This window comes from Adiantum capillus-veneris, chromosome 17 (genome assembly GCF_014529385.1).
Source record: "Adiantum capillus-veneris isolate H3 chromosome 17, ASM1452938v2, whole genome shotgun sequence".
Taxonomy (NCBI): Eukaryota; Viridiplantae; Streptophyta; class Polypodiopsida; order Polypodiales; family Pteridaceae; genus Adiantum; species Adiantum capillus-veneris.
The window spans coordinates 94,115,049-94,127,406 of NC_140947.1; the positions used below are offsets into that span (position 1 = coordinate 94,115,049).

Below are 12,358 nucleotides of genomic sequence, written 5' to 3' on the forward strand. Positions count from 1 at the left end.
TCAAAGGGATTGACACGCGATGGCATGTCACTCTCATCATCAATATCTAAAGAGGTGGACACCTCCTCTCTACCCCGCTTTCTAGGGCGAAGCAACGGTAACACATATCCTGAAATCAGTGGCTCATCAATGTCGACTGCAACACATGCTCGTCCTGAAGCCAAGCAAGCTGCTAGTACAGGGGTTGTGCCACATCCAAGATCCAGACAAATACCTCCTCGTCAGCAAAGCAGCTCCACAAAACATGCAATGAAAGAATGGCTCCGTTGCAATCCTCCTCACAATGGCTCGCCTGATAATGATCTAGCCTGAGAGAGCTCCGGAAGGTAATGCACCATAAAAGAATCCGAAGAGTGCATACCAAGACGGGAGAACAAGGCAGCTCTTTCTAATACAAAGCAAGGTGGACGCATACCCACTCTGTGAATCATAAATAACATAGAGCAATTACACTGCAAAACAAGACACACGATTAGAGCAAACAACAAGACAAAGTGCTGAAATATTGATGTAAAAAAAAATGTATCACCTCCACACGACCACCAAAACTCTCCACATAACCATATGCTCCATGATGGAGCACTACAATGCGTCGATGAACTACCATCTCCGAAGCACGAGAAAATCTCTCCACCCAGCCAACGGCCTCTCCTGTTATTTTAACTAAATATCAATAATAAATACCACAAATATTACAATTTTTTTGCATGACTATAAACAAGATAGACCTACCAAAGAAACCATGATCAACATCCATCCAAAATCCGCCAATGTCAAGAATGCCAAATGAACGCCAGCACGTACATGATCCTCAGTGAAAATGTCCCAACGAGGTGAAGTAGAGGAGCCTAAGAGGGACCCACCAAATGGAAGATCTAAGAAAATCAAATCTGCAGCCCATGAAACTGATTTCGTGCCGCGGGTATACAAGATAGAGTCAGAGCGTGCCCGCACGAGATACTTGTGTACAGGTACCCATGCAAGATTACGGATCCCTGCCCTATAGTCTGCAGCAATGGCAATGTAGTCCCAAACAATAGCCATGCATCGAGTATCCATAGAACTAGAGAGACAATGAGATGGAGACTCCATAATATAAACAAAAGAGATACTCCTTCGAGCCACGATCGTGCCAGGAGCAACTGAGACATTACAATGAGGTTTAATAAGTCATGCATCAACCACGTGGAAGGAAAGCAGACAAATGTTTTTGTAGTTTATCTAGAGGTGGCTCCACCTCCTCGTCAATGATCTGCTCCACAACCCTCTCCTTTTCCTTTTGTGAGTTGCGCATTGCTAAAATAGATAACTTCAAATCAGAGCACTGTAACTCTTATATAGGTAAATATGAGCATGGTCAAACATACCTACATGACTCTCTTCTACTATGTCTACTGGAGGAACCTTCATCCTCGCAGCATCCTTCAATATCATCTCTTGTAGCTCTCTTTCACGTCCAAGAACATGGCCCTTCTCCATATCTATCCACCATGGACAATTGTCTATCTCCCAAGGAGTCAATGTGTGCATAGTAGAGGGAAACATGCTTGTGTCTTGGATCACTAGTTGAGTCCATTGTCTAGCCAGAAAGGGCATGGCAGGCAAGACACTATTGGTAACCAAGAACATGAAGAATCTACAAAGGTCAATTAGGTGACTCGAATGTAAGAAACAATAACAACGAATATTATATATCTAAGTCAGCTAGTGATTCACCTGAAAGCCAAACGTTGTGCTGCCATTCTCAATGTATCCACCTTCTTTAATGCCTGCTTATCGATATCCTTAGTCTTCACTCCAAGAGACACCTCTATTGTAAATAGATAGGGCCTCGTCTCAAATTTAATTTCTTCAAAGTAGAATGCAAGAGTGCAATCATGCTGCAAAGGCACCCCGCCTGGCACATCCAAAAGATCTGACACAATCTGAAATGCCCTCTCAAAAACCCGAGCCAAAAAAACCCTCTCTACGAAGCCAGCTACAATCCCAAATAAAAAGAGGAGACAAAGTTAGACTTATATATAAAGGCATGATATATTTAGTACTTTTAATCTTAGCTATACTTACATGCGAAAGACGTGATCCCCCTTTTTCAGACCATATGCACTCCTTGTAATCTTGTCTGCTTCCAATAATGAAACCCAATGAATCTTGTTTTGCGCAGGGGCGTCTTGAAGTGCTATTAAGTTCAGCTTCTCCAATGTGGCCCAACTATCAAGGCCCCATTCCAAAGACAAAACTCTTGCTAGCCAATCCGTCCCAAGATTGGGATCAACAATGTTAAGAAACTGAAAATTTTAATATTGCATATGACAAGTACTTAAGTAACTTTTTGCACGTTTTTCTCAAGAGAATGCTATGAATTCATGTTATCTACATACCTTTCCAATGCGATCCTGATATTTTTGAGTAATCTCCTCACAAATTCTCTCTTCTTATTTCTGATGCTCTTCCGTAACAAGCTTTGTTTGATAAGAGCAACTCGCTTTTCTTTTTCTTTTGTCATTTGAATCTAAAATTAAATATACGTTAACAAGCTTTGAAATCATGCATTTAAATGAGAGTAAAAATCATTTAGTCTGACACATACGTCATAGACCAATCTGCCAAGGTACCGTCGCGTAAGTGGATACCAAGGCTCTGTACCTTTGGCATTCTTCTTCCGTACAGCGGCAATAAGTTTTTGATCTCTATCTGGCAAACCCTTTAGATACATTTCCTGGTCCGCTGTACAAATATGTGTCGTATTGACAATCTCATCACACGAAGATGAGTGACAACAAGAGCATGAGTGTTCATGTTGCATTGAAAGACCAAAAAACCATTTGATACTCACATTCAAGTGTTAGCAAAGATAGAAGAAACATCAACACTTACAAGTTCATTCGTTGTAAACTGCTTAGCAAGGCAATCTCTAGCACCTTAGTGGGATCTATAATGGTGCATAGGACTCGACAGTGTTTCTCCTTTGAAGTGGAGAACTTCTCTTTTATCACTTCCCTCCAAGCCACGGTGCGATGATTCCCTTCCCAAACATAGAACATGTGATTTGTGAGATCTTGAAACTTTCTTTGTTTTTTTAACTCGGCTTCAAATTCTTCATTGATTTCATTCCAAAGAGGATCCCATGTAGCCTTTATCTCATCTAGAACATTCACAAAGTCAAACTTCAAACAACATTCACAGCACGTGGACATCAATACAAAAATGAAAAATGTGAACACATACCATTCACAAAACTCTCCTCTCTTTTGCATGTTACCAAAGAGACAATGAATGCTCCTTTCTCTGGCATATAACCTTCTTTTGCAAAGGCCGCCTTCAATCCACTGAGATCATCTCTCAAACCTCTCACTCTCGCATATGGAATCAATCTACATAAAGGAATGGAGGGCATCGAAGCAACTAAAAACAGGTGTGATTTCAAGAATGTCTGCACCTCTATGCATAAAGATATTCTGCTCATCTTCCATCTCAGACGCTGCGGTAACCTCATCCATTATATCCCATGGAATAATCTGTAAACCATTCTCCTCGGGGGCTAAAGTATCATCAACTTCATGTAGAGAGCTCTGTCCCATTTCCATGGAAAGAACCTCCTCACCTTGTGTCTCAGTTTCCTCTATCATGTCAGTAGCTGAGACTGAAGATACTTGATCACTAACATCTACCTGGCCATAAAGAGAAGCATTGTTACTCCTTCCCCTTCGTGATCTTCCACGTGGTTTCGGGCTATTTCAACCTCAACAAAAAACATGGAGACAATAATTTTACAAAAGAGTCAAATTATACATGGCACCATATTGAAATAAAACACAATAGAAATCTTTTAAAAAATTGGATAGAGCTACCTTTGAACATAGAGCATTATTTCAAAAAATACTATAGCCCATAATGACTTCTCACTTGAAAAATTTTGGTCTTTAAAATTCTTTCATAAACATAATTTATGAAGCAACACATTAAGCAACAAATTTAGTACAAATATCATAAGACAATGCATATGTACATAAAGTAAATGGTTTATATGTGTGTTGGCTATTGTTTTATTTGTTAGAAAGATAGTACTCACGCACATATACTAGTAGTCATCATAGTGTATACACCCTCTTCACATTTGTGAGACAAGTACTAGTTATAGTAAAAGATCAACTATTGTTTCTATGCCAAGTAGAGTGTTTCTATGCCATCAAAAAGATGTAATTATTCAAGTGCTTAAATATGCAAACAAGGCCTTGAGAGTTTGTGATGATCCATGCCCTAGCATTTTCCAAACATCACAAACCAACGAAGATCCATGACAAAGCTGTTTACAATGGACTGTTTAGAGTGTCTAGGCCCCTCGTAATGCATAGAAAACGTGGTATTTAAAATGGGTAGCATTTGAACAAATGTATCACAAAAACGTGCTAACAAAATACCTAATTAGCCGGAGTCTCCATACATCAAATGCATGTAGAGGTCATACTACATGCTGTAGAACCAACTGATATTAAATTGAGCAATATCCCCATTCAAAGCCAAGCTAATATAGAAGGGAAATGTTAAGCTAAGTTGAGGATGCATTAAGCTCGGAGTTTACTCATCACTTTCAAAGCAAAGAATCACATAATTTTAAAGACCAAAGTTTGCATTGAGCATCATTGAGTACCTTGTAGGTGGACGACCCCTTCGAGTCAACGCGGAGTTTCGACCAACCATTGTCAATCCGTGTTCTCAATCACACCTCTCAAAGCCCTTTCTAAAGCCGGAAACCACACTCTTTTGAAACCAAAATCCACGGACCTGCTGAGCCTCTAGATTTTGAACCGGATTTGCTTAACGTTTCGGTGATCATGTTTTATGAATGCAAGCCGTCTGCACCGCTTTTTGGAGAATGACGCCCAAAATAACGACTACCATCTATAGCTGATGTTATTTTTCAATCTAGACTCTGCACTCACTTTCATTTGAAACTTAATTATTAACCTTAACTTCTCTAAGACGATTGCTTCCAATGTCTAGGCACATTACATTATTTGGGCCACAAGTTGGTCAAAAGCTTGTCCTTATTTTTGAAGGCAGCACATATGCGCTTTCTGTCTCTTCTGTGAAACAAAATTTTGAGCTAACTAATGTGTTTACTTTACATCCACTTACACTAAGTGGAGGACAGGTAAAAATGGAAGTTACTGAGTCTATTAGTGGTGAAGAGGTCTTCCTTCTGAATCATGATGTCTGTCAGTTCTTCAAGGTTCGCTTGACAATTCTTGAACATGACAATGGAATTAAGACTCCTCCAGTAATTGTCGATTTAGAATCAGATGCCGAGTCACATGGCTGCTCTAGCGTACTTGATATTATACGCTCAATGCCTTTGTAGAGCAACTTGTACTTGGCCCTGAAACAAGCTAAAGATATCATTCAAGTTCAAGAGCTTCCTATGTTTTATGATGGATATGTTGCATTTGAGTTGCCCTCTCTAGGTCACGCTAATGGATTGATTGGGATGGAATAGAGACATGATAGCCACATGTGGACTGAATATGTCACATGTAGCAGTGATACCTTTCCAGGGGTCGTTAGGTTCAGTCGATGCTCGGGTCACTTATGTTGTGTCAACATTGATTGTCCATATTACTCGAGGACAGGACTCTACAATGAGGTTCATTGGCGAGGCCGGCTTTCAAAGTCATCTCCAAAAGGCATGCTAACACCTGAATATGGCACCTTGACATGCAATCATTGCTTTGAAATTCCAGAGTGTGTGGCAACTTGTCCTGCAGTTATTTATTATTGTATGCCAAGGGAGAAACAAAAGTGGACCCGTTGTGTGTTGCATCTAGGTGAGCATCAACATCCTTGTGCGGAAGGGAGGTCAAGAGTAAATGAGAAAAAAGTAGCATCAGTGCTTCAAGCTCGTGCTACTCAAGAACCATTCAGTACAGCCAAACAACTCGAGCGCATGACTGCTCAGGATATGATCATGGGAAAGCTTGTAATGGAAAATGCAGACAACATCGAATATATTGAAGATTGTGAGTTTGTTGAATTTCTGGACACAATCACACCTTTGTCAAGTAGACGAAGGATTGAACAAAGCTTGGAATGCACCAAAAGATCAAAAAATATAAGTGCAAAAGGCTTAGAAGCAATGCTTGACTTGAAGAGTAAGAGTAGGTATCCATATATACATGATGTTCTCTTCCCTGGTCAACTTGGAAATGCCCAGCAACCACATGTGTTCAAGATGTCAATAATTGGGCCAGGAAGTGGAGTTGATCTGGTTAATCAAATGCGTCCGGGTGGAAATCTTGAGCAGATGTGGATACACTTTGATCATGTGCATCGTGTGCAAGGATGGCCCACAATGTCTGCACATGTTTATGATCCGTTTGTTCGTGAACTTATGACAATCGCAACATGTGAGTTTACTGTGGAGAATAAGTTTGCACAGATAGAGTTTTGGAAGATGCTCAATAAGGTGGTTCAAGATCAAGGATTTGATAAGCCTGAGTTCAAAGGTTTCATGTCTGATGAGTCTAATGCAAATTGGATAGCAATCAAAACAGTTTACTTTGGGGGTCCCAACAAGGTTGTACCATCTAAGGAAAGGTCTTGCGTGTTTCATTGGGAGCAATCCATGATCCGACATACTACTAAGTGTATCAAACCTTACTCACAAGAGGAACACAAAATTAAATGCCGAAAATGGTGAAATGCACCATCAGAGAATCAAGTAGATATTTTTAAAGGAGAGCTTCGTCGCTTTTGGAGAGTAGGGCATGCTGTTGATGGTGAAGTTTCATGTTTGGAGACATGGTTGGCTTGGTGGGATATCAGAGTTTCACATTGGGGAGGAAGATTTGTTATGCAAGATGAGTCTGGCATTTTTGTGCCAAACACTAACTTGTCTGAGAGTAAACATGCTAGCATGCGGGCATGCTTTGGTTTCAAAGAGAAAATTAGTTTATATGAAGCCGCACAGGCAGATATGGCAATGGATGTACTACAAAGTGTTAAGTACAATGCATACCTTAAAGGTGCAAAGACATGTAGTGGTCCAAGAATACAAGACCTTGCACAAAGATTTTTACATCATTCATACACTACCTCAGCTGCAACGAAGTTGTCAATCTTACACACTGCTCAATGGACGAAATGGGTTTGCAAAGTCCAGAGATGAATAGGTCAAATATAAGGGAGAAGAGTGTAAAGAAAAAGAGACCAATCTTTGTGGATGCTAGTGTTGTGCTAGAGGATGATAGCCACAGGCCCGAGTATGTCAGAGTCATTGAACCCATTGGTAGAACAAAGTATGCACGTGCACATGGGGAAACAAAGTATTGGCTTGAGGTGATTGTTGCAAAAACGGTATGGGAAATTAGGAGAACTGAACCTGGACGTAAAATGATATGTTTTGGAATTTTGCAAGATCAAATAGATAGATGTGGATGATTCATTAATCAAGGCTCAACTAATATTAATTTTGGGGTAGCTGCAACGTGCTTTTGGGGTCGAAGAAAATATCCCTCGCCGTCAGGATCAAAGCTTGGGTGGATTGTTGGGGGTTATGTATGGTTCTGCAATGCTAGTAACATGCACACATGGAAGATTCATAACATGGTGGTGGGGCCACCTGGACCTGGACCAGGGGTTTGGAGGGTCGCAGAAGGTACAAATCTACTACCACATGAGGCAGAACAACTCCAAGCAAATGGATTTGTACTTCAACAAGAACATGGTCTAGAATGTGCAACTGTGAATGGGGGCATTCGAGCAGCAAATAGAGTTACAAGTGCCTTTCAGCCCAAATACAGGGATGGCAAGGTTATTAAATGGCACTCAAAGCTGACAAAAGAATTTCAGACCAGAATTGATATTGTAAAATGCATGGTAGCAACATTAGTTAAAGAGGTTATTGTTGTGTGCAATGAAACACATGTTTTCTACATTAGCACAGAGGGGTCAAGGGCAAAGGGAGTTTCATACTCTGTGACATTGTCTGATTTTCCAAGATGTACATGTGAGGACTTCCAAAAGAGAGAGTCCAAGAGGTTGACATATGTGCCATGCAAGCATATTTACTATGTGTTTCTCCAAATTTTGGGTTTGGACTCTCATGCCCATGAGTTCATGCACCAAGCAGCCCTAACGAAGGTGGAGCTGTTTCAAGCTTTGGGAGGATTGCGGCCAAATGTGCAGCAATAGTTAAAGTGCCTCTAGATGTAAAGGCTTTGTGTGGTATGTAGTTTGAAATGCAGCGGTGTTTTGTCTACTTATGATAAGCCCTAGTTTGTGAGAGATCAGCCCTATGATAAGCCCTAGCGGTATTTTGTCTACTTATGATAAGCCCTAGTTTGTGAGAGATCGGCACAAGTTTTGAGAGTGCATTCTATTAATGGTTTCTTGTGAATTTCATATGTATTTGTAAAAAAATGAACACTATTTTGTTTTAAACAATGTAAGATGCAACAGGTTTGCTACATAATCTTATTGAAGATTGGGGTTATGTTATTCATTCAATTTCTTTTGTTAGTTTTTTGGTGGCTAGGTTAGTTCAAGTGCCTCTCTTAAATTTTCCATTACGTTTGCGAACAAATTAACATTATGGATATTTTGTTATAAACAAAGTAAGATACAACAAGTTCGCTTATCTAACCTATCTCGCTCGGTTTTTTGCTTGCTCGGAAGTACTTGCTCGGGGATGGGGATTCCCCCACCCGACCTAGAGGAACACGAGTTTGTAGTGGAAATACCCATTAACAAGTTGGGGCGATACTTTGAAGGTGATGAATCTAATGCAGCCCTACCAATGCTACTAAAAGAATAATTGTGAAGGGAATCCTTGATGGTGGTGCGGCAGTCAGCATTGTTACAAAAAGATATTGGGAGTCTATGAGGAGACCTCATCTTGAAGTCACCAATGTAGTGGTAAAAATGGCCAATGGATCTATCATTACACCTATTGGAATGTTGAAAGATCTTAAGATCCAGGCCTTGGGACACAAGGTAAGGCACACATTCATTGTTATGGATTTCTCTAAGCATCCTATGTTGTTTGAGATGATCTTAGGACGTCCTTTCATAATGGATGCAAACATGGTGCATGATTGGTCTGAAAACCACGTTTACTTACAGTTCAAGGACTCTATCATTCAAGTTGATCTTCTAAGCGATTGAGCGCATCCTTGAGGGATTAAAATTATAATTGACAATCAATCGAACACCACAATTCACTCAGCTTCATTGAAGTATTGTTACACATGTAAAAAGAACACGGATATCGAGAAAAACTCTCCTTATATGGATGTCCTACCTAGAATGGACGAGTCATACAATGTAGATTGGGTACATCTAGCAGCAACTTTAGATACTTGGGGAATTAGAGGAACAACTTGGGTAACACCAGAGGGGGAGGAGATCCCAAAAATTTTACCACTAAACATGCTAGGTGTAGCACATATAAGCTCTGATGATATAAGAGAGGCATACCTACCTAAGAGTGAAACTGATGATACCTCAGGGGATTCTAACCAACACACCTCAAAAACGGAATCTTAGGGAGAGATTGTTTCAGGTCTAGAAAAAATGACCAATGAATCAAGTCAAGAAACTAAACACTCAAGGCCTAATACAACCATGCCTATGGTGACTTATCCGAGAGTAGAGAGGGTACAAGCAAAGACATAGCAAGAAAGTTTAATTCAAACATAACCCAAAATCAAAACCTTAGCAAGAAAAGAAGGTCATACAAGAGACAAAATATTGAGGAAATATGAGAGCCAAGATAAACAAAGAAATATCTACTGCAAAATGGCTAATTGTAGGGGCATGTGATTCTCATCGAAAATTGGTAGATAATTGGGGTGAACACCTACAAAATCTCATATGATGTAGTCCACAACCCCTTGACCTCGCCCAACTAGAGATTGCGAAAAAGCCAAAAGTAAATCGCACTGCTCAAAGACGACAAAACCAAGAGTTACAAGCCATCCATCAAAAGAAACCAGCCAAAGATCAGGCCGAGCTTAAAAAGATCCAAGCAAGAGTTGAGTCTCAAGAAAGACAACAACTTCTTAGACACCAATGAGAGGCTATTTTGGGAATCATGGAAGCATTTTTTGAAGACAATGATGATGACTCATTGGAATTTGAGCCACCTCTACAATATCCAATTGAACTAAAAAATCTCTATGGGAGAGTACTATATATCGCATTATTGGATACACGATCTCAACATAATTTGTTATCCTATGGAGTTTGGTGTCAGATAGGAAAACCACTCCTAGCCACAAGCACCATCCAAGTCAAGGGTGTCAATAAGAAGAAGACCACTGTTTTTGGAATCCTACACACTTCTGTTATTTGTGACAATGGAATTGTGGTTCAAGTATTTTTGGTTATGCATGTTGGTACTATGGAGGGTAATATAAACCTGGGGTGCAAATGGATGTGTGCAGTCAAATATAATATCGATTGGCACAATCACCTACCATGCTAATCAACAACTGAAGGACACCTATTTAATTTTATTACTATTACTATTATTTATATTTCTAGCTCTTATATCATAAAATCCTAACACAAGTCAATGCACTAGTTGTTTGTTCTTCCCTCTTGTACATACTTTATTTCATCAAAACCTCTCATCCATACATGTGTAAAGGGCATCTCAATTATCAATTTCATGCCATGCTACATGGAAGGAGACACTCTTGGAGACATGGTGTCTAAGAAGTTGAAGTCTTAGTTGAAGTCTAATCATGGTTTGAGTGATTGATAGAGAGGAATAAGTGTGTGGAAGGTTGAAGGAATGTGAGAGAAGACGTGGGTGATTTGTGAGAAAAAGTGGGCAGATTGAGGTCCACCATAAAAGCAATATCTCACCAATGGTATCTCAATAAATTATGAAAAAATGAAGGAGATTATTCAGCTTGTGAGCTACCTTTTGTCTTTTCATGACTTCTTCAAATTTGGATGGGAGATGGACGTAAAAAATCACACCAAAAGACTCTATGATTTAAGACTGCAAGAAGTCTTCTTGTGGTCCCTTTTTTGTTGATCCATGTGATTCAAGAAAGAAAAGAGTCCCACTCTCATAAGAACATATAAAAATTTTCATAAAGATGGTTTTCTATGTAAATGTTGATCATGAGATAATCCTAATAAGGGCTCTCCTCACCTATAAATAGAGCCCTTTTCCCTTTGTAAATTGTATGATCTCTACACTATTGCTCACTTCATCGAGAGTATCATTCTCCATTTTAGTTGTAGGGAGAGAGAGTGATCCTTTATACACCATTACTTGTGGTGTATAGGAAATCTTCTTGAGCTAGTTGTAGCATTGCAAGGGAGAAAGTCATTCATAACTTCCAATCAAAGTTGTACCTAATTTTGCACATCAATTGAATCAATAATTTGGGTGCAACCGCGGTTCAAAACTTTCTTGAGTCTCTCCGATTTATGGTTGGAAACCTCATCTCGTTTTTTTTAAGGTGAAGTGTTCTCATTTTAAGATTCTTTTGTAGTTTCTGCTTGTATGTGACTCAAGAGCTCTTGTCTTTGTTTTTTTGCTTGCAAAAACATTATAAGAGGGTTATATGGTGAGAGGGTTCCCATAACCCTAAGATAATGTGTAGATTGTAGCATCATCAAACTTAATTGTGTCTCTTACTCTCCTCCAAACTATTTATACACATGCGCCAGTCATTAAAATTAAAGCTAAATTCTTGCACAAAAATTTCTCACTCACTCTCTCTCTCTCTCTCTCTCTCTCTCTCTCTCTCTCTCTCTCTCTCTCTCTCTCTCTCTCTCTCTCTCTCTCGGTGTTTGGTGTGTGTATTTGTACCATTGATTTTAGTGATAGTGTAATCTTTGTTCTTGATTGTATTGCTAAGGGATTCTCCTCTTTTGCATCCTATTTCGTTCTCTAACTAGGTGGTTCCCCTTCACTTGTTGTTGGTTGTGGGTTTGTTGTTGTTTTTCTTGTTTTTGTTTGCCCCAAGCAGCACAGGAGCCTTGAGGGGTGTTTAGAGGTTGCCTTTCTTCTTGCCCACCCTGAACCGCCTCAATTTTTGTGCCCCACTGAGGACGTCTTGTGTATGTTTTTGTGTAGGCTCAACATTTAAAATAGTCAAGTAGTTTACATGAATCAGAGGATCCATACGAAGGGCTAAGAAATTTGCTTCTTGATGACGAATCTCCTTCTAAAAGGAGAACTCAAGAGCCTCCACCAAAGGAACGAGAAAGAAGTGAGTCTCCTACCACCTCACCAGAGATGGATCCACGAAGACAACAGGCTAAACGCTCTCCATCACCTCCAAAATGGAGAAGACCATCACACACTTCTCCACACCATAATTCAAAGAGGAATGAC

At 39.8% G+C, this 12,358-nt stretch overlaps 1 pseudogene; it reads right to left on the reverse strand.

The window, feature by feature from the left end:
* Positions 1–221: 221 nt before the first annotated feature.
* LOC147437726 (uncharacterized) lies at positions 222–1,742 on the reverse strand (annotated as a pseudogene).
* Between the last annotated feature and the right edge of the window lie 10,616 nt (positions 1,743–12,358).